General features: G+C 45.2%; 1 pseudogene; it reads right to left on the bottom strand.

Annotated features, from left to right (window-relative positions):
• Window positions 1–1186: 1186 nt before the first annotated feature.
• LOC147113809 (uncharacterized) lies at window positions 1187–20251 on the bottom strand (annotated as a pseudogene).
• Window positions 20252–21230: the final 979 nt, after the last annotated feature.

The following is a 21230-nucleotide window of genomic DNA, read 5'->3' as shown; positions in this document are numbered from 1 at the left end:
CCGCTCTAAAGGAGTCCTACAGTACTCAGCTGAGCAGGTATCAAGATTTGTGGCAGTACATTACATCACCCATCAGGCGAGAAGGAGAATGAGGAAGAGGAGGAAGTGGAGGAAGAGGATGTGCAGCAGGAAGTGGAGGAACAGGAAGAGGAAGGGAGGCTACAACGTAGACAACCCTTTTCTGCCCAGGCTCTACATGATCAACTAATTTATGATTGATACCAATAACCTCATCCACACCTCCCCATTCACCTATAGTCCCACACTCCTTACCTTTCTTGTACCAATTACCATCATATTGCCCTCTTACCGACAACACAAAAATAAAAGCTGCCAGAAAATACACTTTACAATATAATTTTATAAATTCAATCATGACATAATGTATACAAAAGTAAACTAATCACCCTTGTGCGTTCCCTTAGTGCCTGTCTTCCGTGTGCCTTTGCCTGTCCTAGTGCTCCTATAAGTTGCTTCCCCCAATAGCTGCAGCATGGGTGGTGGAAGGCTGCGGACCTTCAATTTAGGAGACTACAGATGGTCTTGGAGGGCGACCTCGAACAGCTCTGGGCTTAGAATGCCCAGCTTCAGACCATCATCTCAACCTGGGCTGCAGCAGTCTGGGCGGGCTGGCTGGCTGACAGGCAACAGCAAAGGCACTGGGAGCAGGAATGATGTCATCCTGAGAGAGGACAGCAGGTTTCTGTTCCAGGGAGCCACTGCCATTCCCCCGGGGCGGCGCCTCAGCAATCCTAGTAATCTGTTGGAGAACAGATTGGTGAACTGCAGTGATGACCTGGAAGCCCCTTTGAACAATGGTATCCAGAGTCATGATGGCAGCAGTCTGAGCTTCCACTGCAGTACTCAGAATTTTGCTAGAAGCTATTTGTGCTGCAGTGGAAGCTGGTGGGTTCCACAGGTGTGGTGATGGAGGTGACCACCCATTCCATGTTGGAAAGGATGGGCTCGAAGCTCTGCACAAAGCCCTGTGCCAAGTTGGTGCTGGACTCCTCCATGCTCCTTGACATTGTGCACAGGTTTTCTGGCAGGCTTTCCAGTGCACCAAGCATTTGGGTGCGTGCACCCATTAACTTTCTTCTGTAGCCTGGCCCATCGGAGTCCTCATCTGACTCCTCTGCAGCAGAACTAGTGTGCGACCTTGCCCTCCGGTGAGCTGGCACTTGCGCTATCTTTCCTCCACCCCCCACCCTGGCTTCTGCACACTTGTGACCGATGTCTCACCATGTGCAGGTCCCTCCTCTATCCTAGCCTCTAAATTACGTGCCATGTCAGTGTCTGAGTTGGTGGCTGCGAGTAGAAGATCGGGTGACGGCATCTCTTCATCTTCACTGACTTCTTTCTCTTCCTCCTCTGACTGGGGAGGTTCCAGTTCTTGGGAATCTGAAATGAAAAAGGGACAAGGGTTAGCTTGTGGTAAGGGGAGAGGAGAAAGTAAGAAATATATGCTTATGCCATCTGCAGCTTGTGAGTCAGAAATGATTATGGGATGAGGGAGAGGTGGGAAGAGAGGGGGAGGATTAGGTATGCAGATTCCCTCATCATCAATCCCTCCAGCCCCGCCAGTGGCCACGGCTTCAGTGATATACCCTCCCATGATGGCCAGCAATGTCGCCTCCATGGGTGTTTAAACATGCAGGCACGCTTGTCCTCCTCCAATTCTTTCCTGCTGCCTCCAGTTATGCACCACCTTTTCCTGCACGAAAGAGGGAAATTTGTCAGTGAGTGTCGTGCAATTTGTTTGGGTGATGTGGCTGTCATGGTTGAATACCTGCCAGTGTGTGTGAGCTGTGAATTATGGGTGCGAGGCTTGCAACAGTGCTAAGTGTGTGAGGATGAGGTAAAGCATATGCATTTTAGGATGAAGTCCTGATTGTTAGAGATTGTGGGTAGGTGGGTGATGGGGGTGTAGTGAATTGAGCAGAGGATGTGGCTAGTGGTGCAGCTGGTAGGATATGCCATTTGAATATGAATTTACTCACCTTGACAACTTATGTCACATCGTTAAACTTCTTTCTTCACTGCATCCATGCTCTTGGAGCAACACTCCAGCCATTAAACTCTGCTGCTATTTATTCCCACTGCCTGTCTGGAGAGCCTCCTGCCCCCTACAGCTAGAGGATGCCTCTCCTTCTCTCCACGTCTTGGAGCAAGACCTCCACTGCATTGTTAGAAAACCTTGGTGTTCATTATCTCGCATATTCAGACATTGTTCGAAGTTGTACAGCCCAAATTCACTTTTCAAAAAACTCCCACATCTTCTTCCAGCCACAATGCACCCCCCTTTAAGAGGTGCAGGCTGCCTTTAACTAGCACTTGCCACCTGCAATATTGAGCACCCTGCTGATGCATGCAGCCAATGAACAGCGCGGGTAGCGCTGGCTGCATGCAGCAATCATTTTAAACAGCAAGCAGCACCAATTTAATGTGCTGCCTGCAATGCAATGAATGGGCGCGGGTTAATCCCGTACCACGGCCCACATGCTCGATTTCGGGGGTTAGCCAATTTAACCCCCACTCTTTGTTGACATTGAGGTGGAGCACAGCTGTCTCTCATCCTTGAAGTTGTCACATCTTTGAACATCACCACAGAGTGATGGGGGAGGGAGGTAATTTGTCATTCAGGAGGAAAGTGATTCACAGAACAATCACAATAAATCAAACTCAGGGACAACTATAGTGACATTTCTGAAATTAAAAGGAAAATAAATGTTTGGATTTATTCAGAAATTCTATAGTTGAATGGCTTTTCACATTTTCCCAATTCTGTTTGTGTAATACATAGCTTTAGAGATTTTTTAGAAAAATGACATTAGGAAATGAGAAATTGCGACATTGCTGATGTTCTGTCAGACCCATTTTGAATTTGTTTGCTGACTGCTTTCATGGCTAATGACCAGTTCAGGTAGTTATTCGTTCTTTTTAACTAATGCCAGACAGGCTATTTGGATATGGTTTTAGGTTTGATCTTGGCACCCATAGAGCTGCCAACATTTGAGAAAATCCTGACACTTTGAACCATGATCATGGTTAAAAGCGATCTGTCACATGGAGTACGGGAGATGACCGTCCACAGCTATCACCCCTGAGGCCGCTGCTTTGAGTAACTAATAGTCATTACCATTACAGTGACTGAGTCATGACTCCTGGTACCTACAAGAAGAAACACTTGCAATCATCTGCAAGAAGTGGTCTCACACTGCAAAGCTTGGTCATTGGCATAGTATTAAAGCAGCTGGATCACAGCTCTATCTAAAAGCTGTTCACAATAAAGCACCATTCATATTGTAATGAATGAAAAGAATGGATGATGTTAGTTGATTTTAATCATTAACGATCACATTGATATGGTTGACTAGTGAGCTGTATGCAATTAGTGTAGGACATATGCTGATGGAGAGCACATTTTCCACAGGTCCACCGACTCCGTATGAATACTAATGCTCAACTCCATTTACGTGAAATAGAGGACAGATTTGCAACCCAGGCATTAATTGCTTAAAAAGATGTTGGCTTTATTTTTTTTATTTGGCTACATAAAATTGTTCTAAAAGCACATTGTTTTTATAAAAAATAACTGGGGTAAACATTTTAGACTGCATGGGTTGGACCAGATTTCCGATTGGTCCTCTTGGAGGAAAAGACACACCTGTGTGTGTATCTGGCCTTCTGACACACCAGCGAGTTCACACTGGGGACTGCTCGGTCTGTGAGAAGGGATTCACTAATTCATCCGATTGGAAGAACGCGATCCACGTCTAACAGAGGGGGAGAATGTGATCCATCTTCCCAACTGGATCATTTTCTCGTTCTCATCCCCCTACCCCCCTCCCCGCTTTTGACCTGGATCATTTTCTTCCCCCATCCCCACTGCTCTCTCCATGCTCTAACCCACCCTCTACCCCTGAGTTCCTGACGTTCCCTCCCTCCGATCCCCTCTCCTCTCCCCACCTCTGATCCCCTCTCCTCTCCCCACCTCCGATCCCCTCTCCTCTCCCCACTTCCGATCCCCTCTCCTCTCCCCACCTCCGATCCCCTCTCCACTCCCGCCCTCCAAACCCCTCTCCTCTCCCCCACTCTGATCTCCTGACATTCTCCACAGGGAGGAAAGCGTGGTTGAGGCCGCAGGCTGCAGCCCTGCGACTAGGCTTATGCGTACTTGGAACTTCCAGTACTCATGTGCATCTGTAATGTCGGGTGTGCATGCACGGTTCTGGTGGGGGGCGGTGTTTAGGCTCTGCCCCGATTCAGTACGCATGCATAGAAGGCCGCAGAAGATACCTTGCAAATAATCACTCTGAACATTTTATTACAGGATAGATGCCGAGAGGCTGTTTCCCCTGGCTGGAGAGTCTAGTACTAGGGGTCAGTCTCAGTATAAGAGGTCAGCTATTAGGACTGAAATGAGGAGAAATTGAGGGTTGTGAACCTTTGGAATTCTCTACCCCAGAGGGCTGTGGATGCTCAGTCGATGAGTATATTCAAGACTGAGGTCGATAGATTTTTGTGTACTAAGGGAATCAAGGGATATGGGGATAGGGTAGGAAAGCAGAGTTGATGTAAAAGTTCAGCCATAATCTTATTGAATGGTGGAGCAGGCTCGAGGGACCATATGGCCTATTCCTGCTCTTATTTCTTCTGTTCTTAAGTTTTTAATTGGTAAGAAGAGCTGAGAATTACTTGTCACAATATCATCACACAGGAATAACCTGCCATGCTTCAATACGGATTATGTCACTGTGTCATCTGCTTATTCATAACTGAAAGTAAGCTTATTGAACAGTTTATGGAATGTTTATGTGTCAGCCTTGGGTCAGTGGTCATAGTTTCAAACTCCACTCCAGAGACTTGAACACATAGGGCTGGATTTTGTCAATGGGGAGCTTTTGGAGGCGGGACTCCCACTTGTTGGGTTTTAGTCCCGCCTCCATCGACTTGTGGCTAACCCACACTATTTTCCCTTGATTGACCTTGTTAAGCCCGCCCAGCGGGCTTAGCAGGCCAATTAAGGGAAAGCCAGTTACAGGTGACATTAGCGAGTGCCATTTCATCTGTCAAGAGCTTTTGACAGATGAAATGTCATTGTTTGACAGCTCTGTGAAGCTGTCAAAGACTGACAATCTGTCTTCTAAGTTGTGTCTTTACTCAAGACTCAATTAGAAAGCCTTCCTGACCAGAAAGCAGAAGGCTGCAGCTTTTGACAGTTCAGCGGCCATTCTGCTGAGGGACTCCCGAGACCTGAAGGGAGGAAGTCTGCAGGAAGAAGTAAAGGTAAGTAAAACTTATTAAAACACTTTACACACACATCACACACTTACCTCTGCACACATGCACCCATTACTCACCTGCACACCGGACATCTCGGCCCCTCCGACCCCCGCAGACTGACGGCCCGCCTCGCTGACCCTGGTGAGGTTTGGAGCCATCGGGAAGCCCACACTTCAGGGCACAAAATAGGGATTAGCCAAAAAACTGCCTGTTAACTACCTGTTAACAGGCAGTTAATTGGCATTAATCCCCTTCCCGCCTCGAGGAGGCGGGACCTGGCGCGGGTCGGCTACCCACCTCCTGGCAAGATGGCATGGAGGCGGGTTGGGCACCCGCCCCCAAATTCTGCCATTTTCCTGGCAGTCCCGCCTCCAAACCTGCCACCCCAGGGCTGGCAAAATCCAGCCCATAAACTGAACTGACATTTCAGTGCTGCACTGTTGGAGGTGCCATCTTTTGGAAGAGACGTTAAACCAAGGCCCCATCTGCCTTCTCAAGTGGAAGTAAAAGATTCCGTGACACCAATATGTAGCCCTCAACCAATATCACCAAAACAAATTATCTGGTAATTTATCTTACTGCTGTTTGTGGGACGTTGCTGTGTGCAAATTGGCTGCTGCATTTCCTACATTACAACAGTGACTCCACTTCAAAAGTACTTAATTGGCAGTGAAGTACTTTGGGACATCCTGAGGAGCTGCAAGCCACTATATAAACACCTTGGGACGTTTTACTACATATTGTTCTTGGCCACGATATAAATGCAAGTTCTTTCTTTTCTTTCGAACATATTTAGTGAAGACACAGCCTTGTTATAATGAACTCAGTTGCATTTATAATCTGATTGGTGTGGCTTACTCTAGACCAGTCTTGCATTTACTTACATAACATTCACAGAACTTTAAAAAGATAAGTAATTATGCAAAGCACTTTGGGACATTTTGGCACAAGACATTCAGGCCTAGAAATTCGTGAATGCCACAAAAGCTGCCGGTGCCACCGCGGGCGGGTGTTAATGGTTGCCGAAAGTAGTGGTGCTGGCCGGTCCGAAAAATTGGTGCCGGGGACTAATTAACATTAGCCCAGCGCTAAACTCACTGCGCAATGCCGTCCTGGCGGCGTTCGTCTCAGCAGGAGGTCCCAATGTAGCATGGACGTAGCATCATTGCAGCTAGTACAGCCTGCCCTGAAAGCGAGCCTGTCATTTCAGAAAGCAGTTTTGGTTTCTTAAAGGGGAACTGCCTTCTGAAATGAAAAATAAATCATGTAAAAATAGGCAGTTTTTAACCCTTAAAGCTCAACTGCCTTCTGAAAAAGAAATTAACATTAAAAAGAATTCCCAACTGGGAGTCTTCAGCTCTTAAAGCTGAATTGCCTTCTGCACCACATGGGAATCAGCACAAACACAAATGGCTCAGCAAGCCAGGGAAGGGGCACCCAGGGTCTCACACGCAGCACTCCAGCTTTGTCCAGGGGGTCAAGACTGCAAAAGAGGCCCTCTACCCACAGGGGCCAGGAGGCCCTCCAGAAAGAATAACGTGGGACCACATCATCGAGGCCATCACTGCGAGCAGTGTTGCCCCCACCACCTGGCTCCAGTGACCAATGAAGCTTCATGACCTCAGACTAGTGGTCAAAGTCAGTGAATGCTATTGGCCACGCTAAGGCCCTCATAAAAATGGCGGCCGAGTCCCGCACTGGAGAAAGCGACAGAGTGGCAGCCACCATTTTTCACCAGGACAGCAGCGCAAATGGGTGACAGTAACTGCCCAATTTCTATGCCTATATATGTATAATAACTATTGGTCAACTGAAATGACTGATGTATTAATGATGTCTGTCACTGTTCCACTGGCTGCCCATGAAATGAGCAGGAACTCAATAATGTCAATCAACCCTGAAAAAAGTAATCCTGAAAGGGTTGCAAAACTCCTTGAACTTAATTATAAGTATATAACAACTGACATTGAAAATGCGCCTATAACCTAGCAAAATGTCTCAAGGCGCTTCACAGGAGTATAACCGGACAAAGATTGACACCGAGCCACATAAGCAGATATAGGACAGGAGGTAGGTTTTAAGGAGCGTCTTAAAAGGAGGAGAGAGAGGTAAAGAGGCGGAGAGGTATAGCGAGCAAATTCCAGAGCTTTGTGTCTGCGTCTAGGCAGCTGAAGGCACGTCTGCCAATGAAAATCAATAATGAGGATTTGTTTTATGTGTACTGACAGAGTGTGGATTAACATTTGGGGGTGGGGTGTGGGTCAATTTTAATTGTTCCTTTGGATGAGGAATGGATTTCATCAATGGAAAGGAAAATTGGGTAGTGTGTTAAATGGGCAGGTGACCCGTTGCTGCCTGCTTCCTGCCCGGCAGGAACAATTAAAATCAACCCCATTGCCTCACCACTAGAGTCTTGGGTTGGAGCCCGGATTGGTGGATTGGAGGTCCCTCTTCTCTACTGGTTGCAAGGGGTACAACGGGAAATAAGTTTCAAACTAGACATACATGAAGCTCCCCACAATTTGGCACTAAGTTATCATTCAGTGGAGCCAAAATATTGGCTAGTGTAAGGAACAGCGATGTAGGGGGCAACTCTTTAGAGGTTGAACTACAGCACTTCTTTCAGACATAGGAAGGACCTAACCTGCGATATACCCGATTTGATTTTGGGTAGAAAAATCACTGCCTTGTCAAATGTATGAGGGGAGGGGGCCAGTGATAACAACAGGTTACATGTATTCCCTCACCTTCTGCACTCTATGAGCCTTAAACATTTACTCTTACCCTCACTTGGCCAGTACTGATTGATTTAGCTCATCTTCTCTTCTATTATTTTCAATTTGGTGATGTCTTGAACTTACGACCTTTCATTTTGTGGTTTCTCAGTAATAAAAAGAAAATCTGCAGTGATATCCTGGAGAATTTGAAAGAGAAAGACTTGCATTTATATAGCGCCGTTCATGAACTCAGAACATACCAAAATGCTTTACAGCCAATAAGAATTGTAATCACTGTTGTAATGTACGAAAAGTGGCAGCCAATTTGCACACAGCACGATCCCACAACCGGCCATGAGAAAGTGATCAGATAATCTGTTTGAATGTTGCCGGACAAGGGATAAATATTGTCCAGGATAACAGGACAAACTCCCCTGCTCTTCTTCGAAGTAGTGCCATGGGATCTTTAATGTCCACCTGAGAGGGCAGTCGGGGCCCCAGTTTACCATCTGATCTGAAAGACAGCACCTCCAACAGTGCGGCATTCCATTATTACTGCACTGAAGAATCAGCATAGATTATGGGCACGATTTTATTAATGGAGGTGGGTTGGGTGCGGGTCAGGTGGTTTCTGGCTTCCAGTCCCGCCCCCAGCTGCATCTGGTCCACAGACGTGATTTTACCTTGATTCACTTTGTTAAGCCCGCCCTGCAGACTTGCCGTCCAATTACCAGGAAGCCGGTCAGATGACGTCATTTGATAACGCATCATCTGCCGGTTTCCTTAAAGGGACCATGCACAATTTTATTTTGACAGTTGATTTCTCAGTGTTTGACAGCATTGAGTTGCTGAAAACACTGACAATCACTGCACAAAGGTGACCTCGTGCACTCAGGCTCTCCAATGACCCCCTCCATAGGCTGGAATAGATGGCAGCTGCAGGTGAGGTGTCAGAAGCGATCTCCCAATGAGGTGGCACTGGACATGGATTTCAAAACTTGTAACCTAAAGAAATGTGTAAATGTATTAAAAATGCAATACCCAACATTTTCTTTCCTCTGAGGCTCACCATGTGCAACATTGGATCCTTCACACCACTTCTGCAGCTGTCATCAATCCAGAAACATTACAGCAGACTCACAACACGCCACACTTACCTGGCGTGGCGTCCGGACGTCAGGAAACCTGAGCCAGAAGCAGCAAAATTCAAAAATAGGCTGACAACTACTGGCAAGTACCTGTTAATAGGCAGGTAATTGCCTTTAATCCGCTTCCTGCCGCTAAGTATCGGGTCCATTCGCAAATCGGGGACCCAACACTTGGGAAAGCTGTTTGGAGGCGGGTTGATGGCGGGATCGCAACCTGCCATCAATCAAAATGATTTTAACCAATGACCTGCCTCTAAACCCGCCCTCTGAGAGCTGGCAAAATCGCGGCCTATGTGTTCAAGCCTCTGGAGTGGAACTTGTACCCACATCCTTCTGACTCTGAGGTGAGAGTGCTACCCATTGAGTGTTGGCTAACACCATTTGCTGAATTTACTTCAGGGAATATGAAGAACTTGTGGTCATTGACCTCTCTTTGTTTAAAAAAGTTGGGTTGAGTCATTACAGTGCAAATTGTACATGGTCTATTGGAAGGATGTAGATTGGTGAGCCAAAAGATCATTTTTCACTCATTTTCTTTTAGTTAACTCCTATGAAGAACAGATTGATTATTTAGGATTAAGAGTTTTAGGGATCACAAAGGACACTATATCAAAGGGAACTATTATCGTGTTGAATTAAGTTCACATAAATGACAACTAACACTCTGCTTTCACCTTTGGGACCTCGGTCCCAATCCAGCCCAGTCTAATGGAATAAAAGGCTATGCTGACTGTAAGGGGCATATGTGACATAACTATGTGACAGGGTTAGCTGCGTTCCTAGTGGTGTATATCTGTAATACAAAAATGGCCACATGCAGAAATGGCACACTGGATTAAAGGGTGCTTTTCCAAGGCAAGCAACTAGGTCTATTGTTGAGGCAGAGCAGGGAGTGAGTTGAACTGTTAAGTAGCTCAGCTATACCGAACTGGATTGGGCTTAATGGGATAATGTAGAGAATTAGTGCCAAAACTGAAAATATGTTTTGTCCCCCAGCATCGGCATTTTCAATATAATCCTACCCTTTTTGCCCAAGAAAAACATGGAGTTCCTCCTTAAGGAAATTTGGTTGAGTCCAGTTGCTACCCATAGGTCCAGTTGCCAACTTTATTTTTATATTCGTTTATGGGATGTGGGCATCGATGGCAAGGCCAGCATTTATTGCCCATCCCTAATTGCCCTTGAGAAGGTGGTGGTGAGCCGCTGTAGTCCTTGTGGTGAAGGTACTCCCACAGTGCTGTTAGGTAGGGAGTTCCTGGATTTTGTCTCAGTGACGATGAAGGATCGGTGATATATTTCCACCTCTGGAATTGGCCCAAGATGACAATCCTCTGACTATGAAACTTGTGCTACCATTACATCTTTCAGCCCCTGGGGTATTTGTCAATTTTTTTTTAATAAAGATAGTCTAAACAAAAGTTTTTTTTTGTTATTGAAAGAAACTAATTGGGATTGGTTTTCACACAGCCGTCTGCTGTTGTTTACCATGCTCGAATATGACATGGGCATAATGAGAGAACGGCATGTTGGGCAGCTGTTAATACAGTTTTTTTAATGCTTTTTACAGCATTTGATTGATTACAATGGTTTTCATAATGAGCTTGAGAACAAATGCAGAGGCAATTTGCTAATGCTGTTGGAAAAGTAACAGAAACTCTTCCATTTTCTTGAGCACCAAGCATTTTGTTTCTTTCTTTTCGTGCCTTGATTATAACTATGTGAATGTGTCTGGCCTATTAGATTGGTCTTATATTAGATAATCAGGCAGAGCAAATAGATTGAGCAAGGCGTAGCCAATTAGTACAGAACTCATCCAATTTAGGGTTTTGGTTTCCTACTAGGAGCACAGAAATAATCATATTCTGAATAAAATAAAAGGATTGCAATTGCTGGAAAACTGTTGGGAAAAGCCACAGTAGATGAAAAGTCACAGCAGCCTTGGAATTGGAATCACAGAATCACAGAAACCCCACAGTGCAGATAGAGGCCATTTCGGCCCATTGAGCCTGCTCCGACACATATCCCACCCGATCCCCGTAACCCCTACACCAACACATATCCCACCCTATCCCAGTAACCCCACGTATTTAATCCCCCCTAACACTAAGGGTCAATTTATCCTGGCCAATCAACCTAACCTGCACATCTTTGGACTGTGGGAGGAAACCGGAGCACCCGGAGGAAACCCACGCAAACACGGAGAGAATGTGCAAACTCCGTGTTGGGATGAAAAAATGTATTTAAAGGTTTATGTTAAGGTTTTGAAACATATCAGCTCCTGAGGGGGGTTGACAGGGTAGATGCTGAGAGGTTGTTTCCCCTGGCTGGAGTATCTAGAACCAGGAGTCACAGTCTCAGGATAAGGGGTCGGCCATTTAAGTCTGAGATGAGGAGGAATTTCTTCGCTTAGCCGGTTGTGAATTTTTGGAATTCTCTACCCAAAAGGGCTGTGGATGCTGATTGTTGAGTATATTCAAGGCTGAGGTCGATAGATTTTTGGACTCTAGGGAAATCAAGGGATTTTATTTATTTATTTATTTTTCTCTCTCCCACATGGCAGCTGTCTTTCATTCTGCCAGTGTCATTTACACTTCTCTAGAGTCATCTTTTGTTTCTTAATTTGTCCCATTACCATCTCCTTTTGCCTTGCACCATCTCTTAATCTCTCTTAATGTCTCTTAATCTCTCCTGCCTTCCATCCTATCACAGGCCTTCCCTTTTGTTCTTTCCTCCCCTCCCCCCTTTCCCTGCCCCTACACTTGCTTAAAATCTGTTACATCTCCAGCTTTTTCCAGTTCTGGCGAAGGGTCATCGACCTGAAATGTTAACTCTGTTTCTCTCTCCACAGATGCTGCCTGACCTGCTGAGTATTTCCAGCATTTTCTGTTTTTATTTAAGGGATATGGAGATCGGGCGGGAAATTGGAGTTGAGGTTGAAAATCAGCCATGATATTGAATGGCGGAGCAGGCCCGAGGGGCAGTATGGCCTACTCCTGCTCCTAATTCTTATGCTCTTAAAACAACACAAGCCTCATAATTGAAAAGCTAACAAATCAATCCTGAGTGATATGGTGGCAATGCCATAGAACAGCAAAGCATCGGGCCATGTGTTCACGGATGAGAACAACAATTCACCTACTTCCCAGAGGATGGGAACATCACCGGTGCTCTGGTGCACGTTGTAATGATCAATAACATGTCATTCTATAGTGAACACTAGGTGGAGCCATAGAGCTGTGTAGAGCTGTATATAGCTGTATGTATAAGACTACACTACCCAGCTGTATATATATTAAGACTACATTACCCATGAGGCACTAGGCTACCCACAAGGCAGCAGTCAAGATGGAAGCCTCTACAGATACTGTACCTAGTCCACATGTGCTCAATAAAATTGTCTAGCAAAAGCTAGCTGTGTTCATAATAAGAATGTCTAGTTATTAATGAACATAAGATGGTACCAGGGTGGTGAAGATCTGCTGAAAATTGTGAAAAGCGACATGGAGAATTTGAAGCCACCAGAGCGTTTGAAACTCACAGGAAACATCGACTACAATTGGCAGACTCTTAAACAACAATTCGAACTCTACATTGCAGCCATCAGATTCGGTACGAAGCCAGAGGCAAGGAAGATAGCGTTGCTGCTTACGGTTGCAGGCCCACAGGCAATAGAGGTATTTAATACATTTGTATTTAATCCAGAGGAGAACAGAGAAAAATTAGAAGATGTGCTAAAACATTTTGATGCACATTGCTCTCCCAAAAAGAATGAGACCTATGAAAGATATATCTTCTGTTCTCGGACACAGCAACAAAATGAGACCTTTGATAGCTTTATAGCTGATCTGAAACTGAAAGCACAGACATGTAATTTCTCTGAGCTGAAATCATCCATGATTCATTTCCAGATTGTGTTTGGTATTCATGATAAAAAAGTCAGGGAACGTCTGTTGAGAGAAACCGAACTAAATTTGGAAAATGCGGTGAAAATATGCCAAGCCAGTGAGCTAGCTCGAAAGCACGCGAAGACTTTCAGTGAAATCAATAATGATGCGATTGTAATGAGTGATAATGCTGCTGTCGGTGCTGTGTCCTATAAGGGGAAGAAACATAGGCAGAACAGAAATGAAAAGCAATCGGAGGATGAAATTTTTAATTGTAAACGCTGTGGTTACAAACTCCAGTTAAGACAATGCCCAGCATTTGGAAAAATGTGCACAAAGTGTAATGGAAAGAATCACTTTGCCAAACAATGCTTTTCAAAAGTAAAAACAACAAAAGGGCAACAAGTTAATGTGATTGAGGACACTGATTTAAGTGAGACATTTTTTGTAGGAATGGTGTCATGTGACGATATCAAAAAAGATACAGAAAATGTGCAGCCCTCAGAAATGGACAATGCTGAACATAAAGTCAATGCAGTAAAAGTGGACAAATGGATGGTCCCACTGCAGATAAATGGAGCATTAGTTACATTGAAACTGGACACTGGGGCAAAAGCAAACTTAATCAGTATGAGTGACATAATAAATATGAAAGAAAAGCCCAAAATACAGAAAACGTCAGTACTACTGAAGGACTATAATGGACAGAAAATAGATAGCTTAGGTGTATGCAGACTTAAAGTGACAGTCAAAGACAAAGTGCATCATCTCATGTTTTCTGTTGTGGCTGAAAGACTTGATTCGATACTAGGTGACAAAGCTTGTGAAGACTTAGAACTTGTCAAGAGAGTCTACCGTATAAACTGTGCCATAAGCAGACCAGATGACTCAGGTGATGAAGCAGAGAGCCCATCAAGGATGAAAAGGCCAAAGGGTATCCATGTCTTCAAAAAGCCTAGTTTCTCCAAGAAGAAAGAAAAAGACTTTAAGGTCAAAGAGAAGCCAAAGGAAGAAAAGCACAAAGAGGAAAAACACAAGGAGAAAAAGTCCAAAGATATAACCACAGCAGATGTTGTTAAGCAGTGGAAAGAGAAAAAGAAAAAGAAGAAGCCTGCACCAGAGCAGGAAGCAGTTCCGGTGGATACTCCTTCTTCCCTCAGGCCAATCTTTGGTGTTCCATTAGCTGAGGCTGCTGAGAGGACTATGCTGTATGATGGGATCCAGCTGCCAGCAGTTTTTCGAGAGTGCATTGACTACATTGAGAGTTATGGCATGAAGAGTGAAGGAAACACTGAAACCCTCTCCAAGCAAAGATCGCAAGGAGACCTTGATCTATACAAGAGCAGATTGATGACAATGCCGCAACTGCATCTTGTCAATCACCGCCAGAACAATCTCATGAAGACACATCAGACTTACCCATGTTGAGAAGATCTACACGTGAAGTAAAAAAGCCTGATAGACTTAATCTTTGAGTACAATGTAAAGCTTTGAAAATGTGTTGACTGTTTTGAAAATGTTTATGTTTATAGAGCACTAACAAAAGTGTTACTGATATTATCTTTATTGTTTTCTTGAAAGTTGATTGATATTGATTTTGTTAAACCTCAAAGAAAGGAGGATGTAATGATCAATAACGTCATTCTATAGTGAACACTAGGTGGAGCCGTAGAGCTGTGTAGAGCTGTATATAGCTGTATGTATAAGACTACACTACCCAGCTGTATATATATTAAGACTACGTTACCCATGAGGCACTAGGCTACCCACAAGGCAGCAGTCAAAATGGAAGCCTCTACAGACATTGTACCTAGTCCACATGTGCTCAATAAAAGTGTCTAGCAAAAGCTAGCTGTGTTCATAATAAGAATGTCTATTTATTAATGAACATAAGACACCTCATGGTTTAAGCTGTAGAAGAACATTGCTTAAGGCCTGGCATCTGATCACCACTTCATATTATTAGCTGCATATATTTGAGGCAGAAAACACACATTTTTTAAATATAAGGATTTAAACAGCCAAAATTTAATGCTGAAGAGATAGGCTACCATCTTGAAATAACATACAACATAGCTACTCACATCCTACAGGAACGATTGTGGCAGCTCATCATATGTGAGTCACTTTGGCTTGACTTGGAGATGGTGTGGAGATGGTGGGATGGCAGCATTGAAGGTGTGCTACTGCAATCATTGGATTGTAGATTTTAAATTGTTAGAAAATACCCTCAAGCAACATGGATAAATTGTTTAATTTATTGTATTATCTTATTGCCTAACCACACAAGAAGAACAATACACTCATAGGAAACCAAAGGAAAATTAGAAAATATTGTTCAAGTTCTGAAGACTTATAAAAACAATTGATCATTTTCCAAAAGAAATACAAATTCCGTTTGCTATTAATCTTAAAAGGGCAGATTTTTTCATGAGAAAGTTTTTGGCAAACATTTAATCCTTTTGGAGAGTGGGGGATAAAAACAAAGTGTTGTGTTATATTATCATTGTATCATTTACTGCTAAATGCACAAATTATGTATTTTGTATGTACAAAAATAACGCAATACTATAGGGGTGATTTTCTCACTGGAGGCGAGATGGAGGCAGGTTTCAGTTTGGGTGGGTTTGAAACCCGACTCCACTGATAGTTTTCAAAAAATTGAGATTTTTCCATGATTGGCCACTTGCTTTCAAAGGTGTGGAATGCCCTTGGTTAATTAATGTTTTGGGACTGAAACCCGCCTCTGTTGACAGCACTTTTCCAGTCTGATTTTATGGCTTCTTACTACCTTGGCTCATTCCACAGCATTTCTGCCTATGCTGCACCACCTGCAACATATTTTGAGAAACCACTATGTCCACTTCCAAGGCAAGGGTCTCCCCGAGGCTCTCGGATGAGGCGCTGCAAATGTTGTTTGAGGGGGTGACAGCTAGCATGGAGGTGCTCTTCCACTCATCTGGGAGGAAGAGGCCTGCCAAATAAACCTCTGTGGGTACAGCTGGCAAGGGATATAACCTCCAGATCTGTGTGCAGATTGGAAGAATGTTTATGTGTATTGATGAAATGCCATCCACGTTGGAAAGCTTTAAAATTATTTGAAACCAAAATGTTGGCGTTATGGCATCTGTTCTTGCACCTTAGGCAGCTCCACATTGCAGGCTCCGCCACACTTGCATTGTCAGGTTGGTGGCCTGAGTGAAAGGAGGCCAGAGAGTCATGTCCATTGCCAATGATGTCCTAGGTTGGAGCCAAGGACATGTGCCAACTTGGGCAACCTATGCAAATCTGGTCAGGATAAGTGCATCCCTTGCATCCCAGGCAGCCATGTGCTCGCGTGCTGCCGTTGCGCTGGTCGATACACCGGTGCTCTGACTTCCTCCTGCTCCTCCTCCTCCTCCTGCTGCTCCTCCTCCTCCTCCAGATCCTCCTCCTTCTCCTCAGCCTCCTCCTCCCCCTGCTCATCTGAGGAGGGCTGGAAGTGAGCCGCTTGCTCATCAGGAAGCTGCAAGCCACGACGCTGTGCGATGTTGTGCAGTTTACAGCAGGCCTTGACCATTCTGGAGACCTGTATTGTGTATACTGCAGGGCTCTACCTGATCGGTCAAGGCATTGGAAGCACACCTTCAACAACCCAATGGTTTGCTCTATGATGGACCTGGTCGAAGTGTGGCTGGCGTTGTAGTGCTCTTCAGCCTCATTAGCTGGCCTCCTGATCGGCGTCATTAGCCACTTCTTCAGGGGATAGCCTTTGTCAGCAAGGAGCCAAATGTTAAGTTGGTTTGGTGGATTGAAAAGCGGAGGAACACTAGAGTGCCGCAGGATGAAAGAGTCATGGCAACTACCACAGAACTTGACGCAAACATGCAAGAACTCCTTCTTGTTGATACACATCAGCTGTATGTTGAGGGAGTGGAAGTCCTTTTGGTTGACAAAGATAGCTGGGTTGTGATGGTGTGCCCTAAGGGCCACATGTGTGCAGTCTATGACGCCCTACACCATTGGCATGCCTGCCATTTTTGCAAATCCAACCGAACAGGCAGTTACACTTGCTTGATCTCTTGTGAACTGGATGTAAATGTGGGTGACTGACTGGGAGATGCCGTTGATGTCTGCTGAAGATCCCTCACAAAAAATAAGCATTTTTAATCACAGTGTCAATCCACCACCAGCGAGTAACCCGATTTTAAATGACTGAAAATGACTTAAAAAAATACGGAACCATTCTTTAGTTATATTGGGGCAGAGTAGTCAGTTTCTTAGTAAATTAAAAAGTTAAATTGAAAAGCTTTTAAAACGGGTCTATTGGTATCCTTGCGCCCCAAAGAACCAGCTTAACTTTTGGAGCCTCCTTGAAGGCCCACAAACGAGTGCAATTTGCGGAAACTCCCGATGGTGATTAATTCATCCAGTTTTGTGGGCGCACCAGCTTCCAGCGCAATGTTCTTTTCAACTAGCGCAAAAGACCGTGGAAACTTGATTTGCGCTGAGCGGAATTTGCGCTTAAAATTCTGTGAACTTTTGCGCGGGTTATGCTGATTTCAGGTGAATTGCGCCAAAAAGGCCAGAGCAACTGTGCAGAAACTCCAGGCCCTAATCTTCAGATTGCTAATGGCACTCGATTACTACAGTAGATAGGCACACAATGGCATCTACCTACAACTCCGATAATCATCTTTGAGACTGCGATTTTGCCGGCGCTCAGAGGGTGGGTTTGGAAGCGGGTCATAGGTTAAAATCGTTTTGATTGATGGCGGGTTGCGGTCCAGCCGTCGACCTGCCTCTACACAGCTTTCCCAAGTGTTGGGTCCCCGATTTGTGAATGGACCCGACACCTAGCGGCGGGAAGCTGATTAAAGGCAATTACCTGCCTATTAACAGGTAGTTGCCAGTAGTTGTCAACCTATTTTTGAATTTTGCCGCTTCTAGCTCGGGTTTCCCAATGTCCGGACGCCACGCCAGGTAAGTGTGGCATGTTGTGAGTCTGCTGTGATGTTTCTGGATTGATGGCAGCTGCAGAAGCGGTGTGAAGGATCCAATGTTGCACATATTGGCCTAGAAATTGGGTTTTGGCGCAGCAACGGCTTTAGCGCCGGAAGTTAGTGCCGGAGCTAAGTCGCGCTGGTCGGGCCAAAAATTCACTACTTCTGCGCCCAAATGGCTGCCGGCGCTGCTGAAAGCTGTTAGCGCCTGAAAACTGGCGCTATGCGCTGAATTTCGGCGGTATTCCGGCGCTGCGGCGCCCGCTGCGGTGCGGCAGGTTCGGGAAGTGCAGGCCTCCTCCTTCCCTTAAGGAGGACCTGCCTGCACCCGGCCGCGGCCCGCGATAATCTTATTAAAAATGAGCCCGGCACCTCGGACAAGTGCCGGGCTTGCTTCTGTTCCGGGGGGGGGGGGGGGAAGTCCGGGGAGGGAGCTGCGGCCAGGCGGGCGGCGGGAAAGCGGCCGGCCGCCGCGGGGCCTTTAATGCGCCGGCGCAAACTTGTGCAAGGCACCTCTGCCAGAACGTTGCTTGCGGCTGCCACGGGCGAGGCGGCCGCAAGTCAATTTCCCAGTTCGGGCGGGTTACCATGGCAACCGGGACGCTGCGCACACCGATGACGTCATCGGTGCCGGCGCAGCGCTACCGGTCTACCGCGGCGGAAGGGCCCCAGGCAATTTAGGCGCCGGCGCCAATTGCAGCGCTAGGCCCTCTAGCGCCGCAAAATCGGCGCTAAGGGCACTGAATTTCTAGGCCGGTGAGTCTCAAAGGAAAGAAAATGTTGGGTACTGCATTTTTAATACATTTACACATTTCTTTAGGCTACAAGTTTTTAAATCCATGTCCAGTGCCACCTCATTGGGAGAACCTCTCTCACCAGTGACAAATCACTTCTGTCACCTCGCCTGCAGCTGCCATCTATTCCAGCTTATGGAGGGAGTCATTGGAGAGCCTGGGTGCAAGAATTCACCTTTGTGCAATGATTGTCAGTGTTTGCAGCACCTCAATGCTGTCAAACACTGAGAAATCAATTGTCAAAATAAAATTGGGCGTGGTTCTTTTAAGGAAACCGGCAGATGACGTGTCATCAAATGATGTCATCTGACCCACTTCCTGTTAATTGGCCGGAAAGTCCACAGGGCGGGCTTAACAAGGTCAGTCAAGGCAAAATCACGTCTGTGGAGTGGAAAGAGCTGGGGTGCAGTACTGGAAGCTGGAAACCACCTGACCCACACTCAACCCGCCTCCATTAATAAAATTGCGGCCGTAATCTTTGTTTTCCCACATATGTGACACTGTGTTCAGTACAATCTCTGCATAATGGAAAAAAATCTCCAAATAATAAAAAATAACGAGAGACCAGCAGCAAGCTCAGAGCACAAATTCAATCTTTGGATTCTGCTGATGTTACAAGACGTAACTTTCGATTGAATTACAGTCTCATAATTCAATGCCGGCCAACCACTATCCGGGATTTCACTTTCAAATATTGCTGATGAGATGCCTGAAGACATGGATTTCGAATACAACACTTTTCTTCAAGGGATAATTGCTTCCACAGTTAGAAGTGCTCACGCTCGTATATTGGTTGCTCCTTCACAATGAACAGTTATTGCAAATCTACAAGCCGGGGAAAACTGCAAATGCTGGAAATCTCAAATAAAACTAGAAACTGTTGTAAATACACAACAGGTCAGTCAGCTTTGGTAAAGAGAAAAGACAGGTTCTGTTGCTTCCACGAAGACGTATACACCCGAAGCATCAGAACCCGTCTTTTCTCTTTATAGATGCTGACTAAACTGCTGTATATTTCCAGCATTTTACACAGAATTTGGCCCAACTGCTCAATGCTGGTGTTTATGCTGCACACGAGCCTCTTCACACCCTTCTACATCTAACCCTATCAGCATAAATACACTTTCTGTATCCATTATACAATGAAACCCTTCAGATTACACCGCTCCCTGGTGTAAGCTCAAGTAGTGATGTGCAGGCTTTGTAAACGTATTTAGTGTAAATCTGGTCCTGCTTTTTCATCTGCAGCTGACGAGAGTTTGCTTGATGCTGGGAAAATCATGTAAAGGCATGTACCTTAAGTGTGACTAACTCATGTTTCTTTTTGCTGATTTGCTCACCTTCTGCCCACTTTCTTGCCTGCGCTGACATCTTACTGGGGTACAGTTCCATGGGCGCCCGGTTAACCTTCAGCAGCATGCTCAAGTGACCATTCTTCATTATGAGCCTTGGTCGTATCAGAGACTGTTTGACTGTGGAGGGCACTACAGCTATTCCCAATTAAAATACATTGGAGAGATACCACACTCAGGCTGCTTTTGAGCTCAGTGCCAATGTGCAATCCTTTCAGAGGCACTCCTGTGTTTAGCGATTCCTTTTAAGTTGCCTCTTACTGAAAGAAGCTAAGACGTTTACTGTTCAAGGGCTAACCTTCAAAAATGAAAGTGATTGGAGCAACTAGCTGTAGAATTTTATTTCATATCTGGTGCTGATGCTCTGAATCAGTACTCTAAAGTACACTTGAAAAAAAATTAACAAATGCTATTGAAGTGCAAATTCAAATTTTCCCAACAGTCTCCCTATTTTCCACAAAATTTCGATTTTCACATTTAAAAAAGGGAGAGGAGTGGGCCTAGTTTTACTTTTTATGTTTCTATTTTCTTCCTCTTCCTCTTAGTCATAGGTTTCTCACCGTTGACTATCCTCCTCCAGCAAGAAAGGAAGAAGAGGTAGTGAGAGTGTCAGTACCAACGACATAGATAGGACAAGGAAAGAGGTTCTGCTGCGGGAGTTTGAGCAGCTAGGGGCCAAATTAAAAAGCAGAACCACAAGGGTAATAATCTCTGGATTACTACCTGAGCCACGTGCAAATTTGGCTAGGGTAAATAAAATTAGAGAGTTAAATGCGTGGCTCAAAGACTGGTGTGGTGGAAATGGGTTTTGCTTCTTGGGACACTGGCATCAGTACTGGGACAGGAGAGAGCTGTTCCGTTGGGACGGACTTCACTTGGCCAGTGCTGGGACTAGAGTCCTGGTGAATGGAATAACTAGGGCTGTAGAGAGGGCTTTAAACTAATTAGTGGGGGGGAGGTTTTAAGAGAGCGAAAAATAAAAATGACAGCGGAGAAGGCAATAAAGCAAGGTAGCAGTGGGGGAATTAAAAACCAGAGCATGTCAGGAAGGGACAGAATGTATAATG

Source organism: Somniosus microcephalus, chromosome 8, assembly GCF_052327205.1.
Source record: "Somniosus microcephalus isolate GS21.2 chromosome 8, FLI_Smic_1.0, whole genome shotgun sequence".
NCBI classification, from domain to species: domain Eukaryota; kingdom Metazoa; phylum Chordata; class Chondrichthyes; order Squaliformes; family Somniosidae; genus Somniosus; species Somniosus microcephalus.
This window is presented reverse-complemented; position numbering and strand designations above follow the sequence as displayed.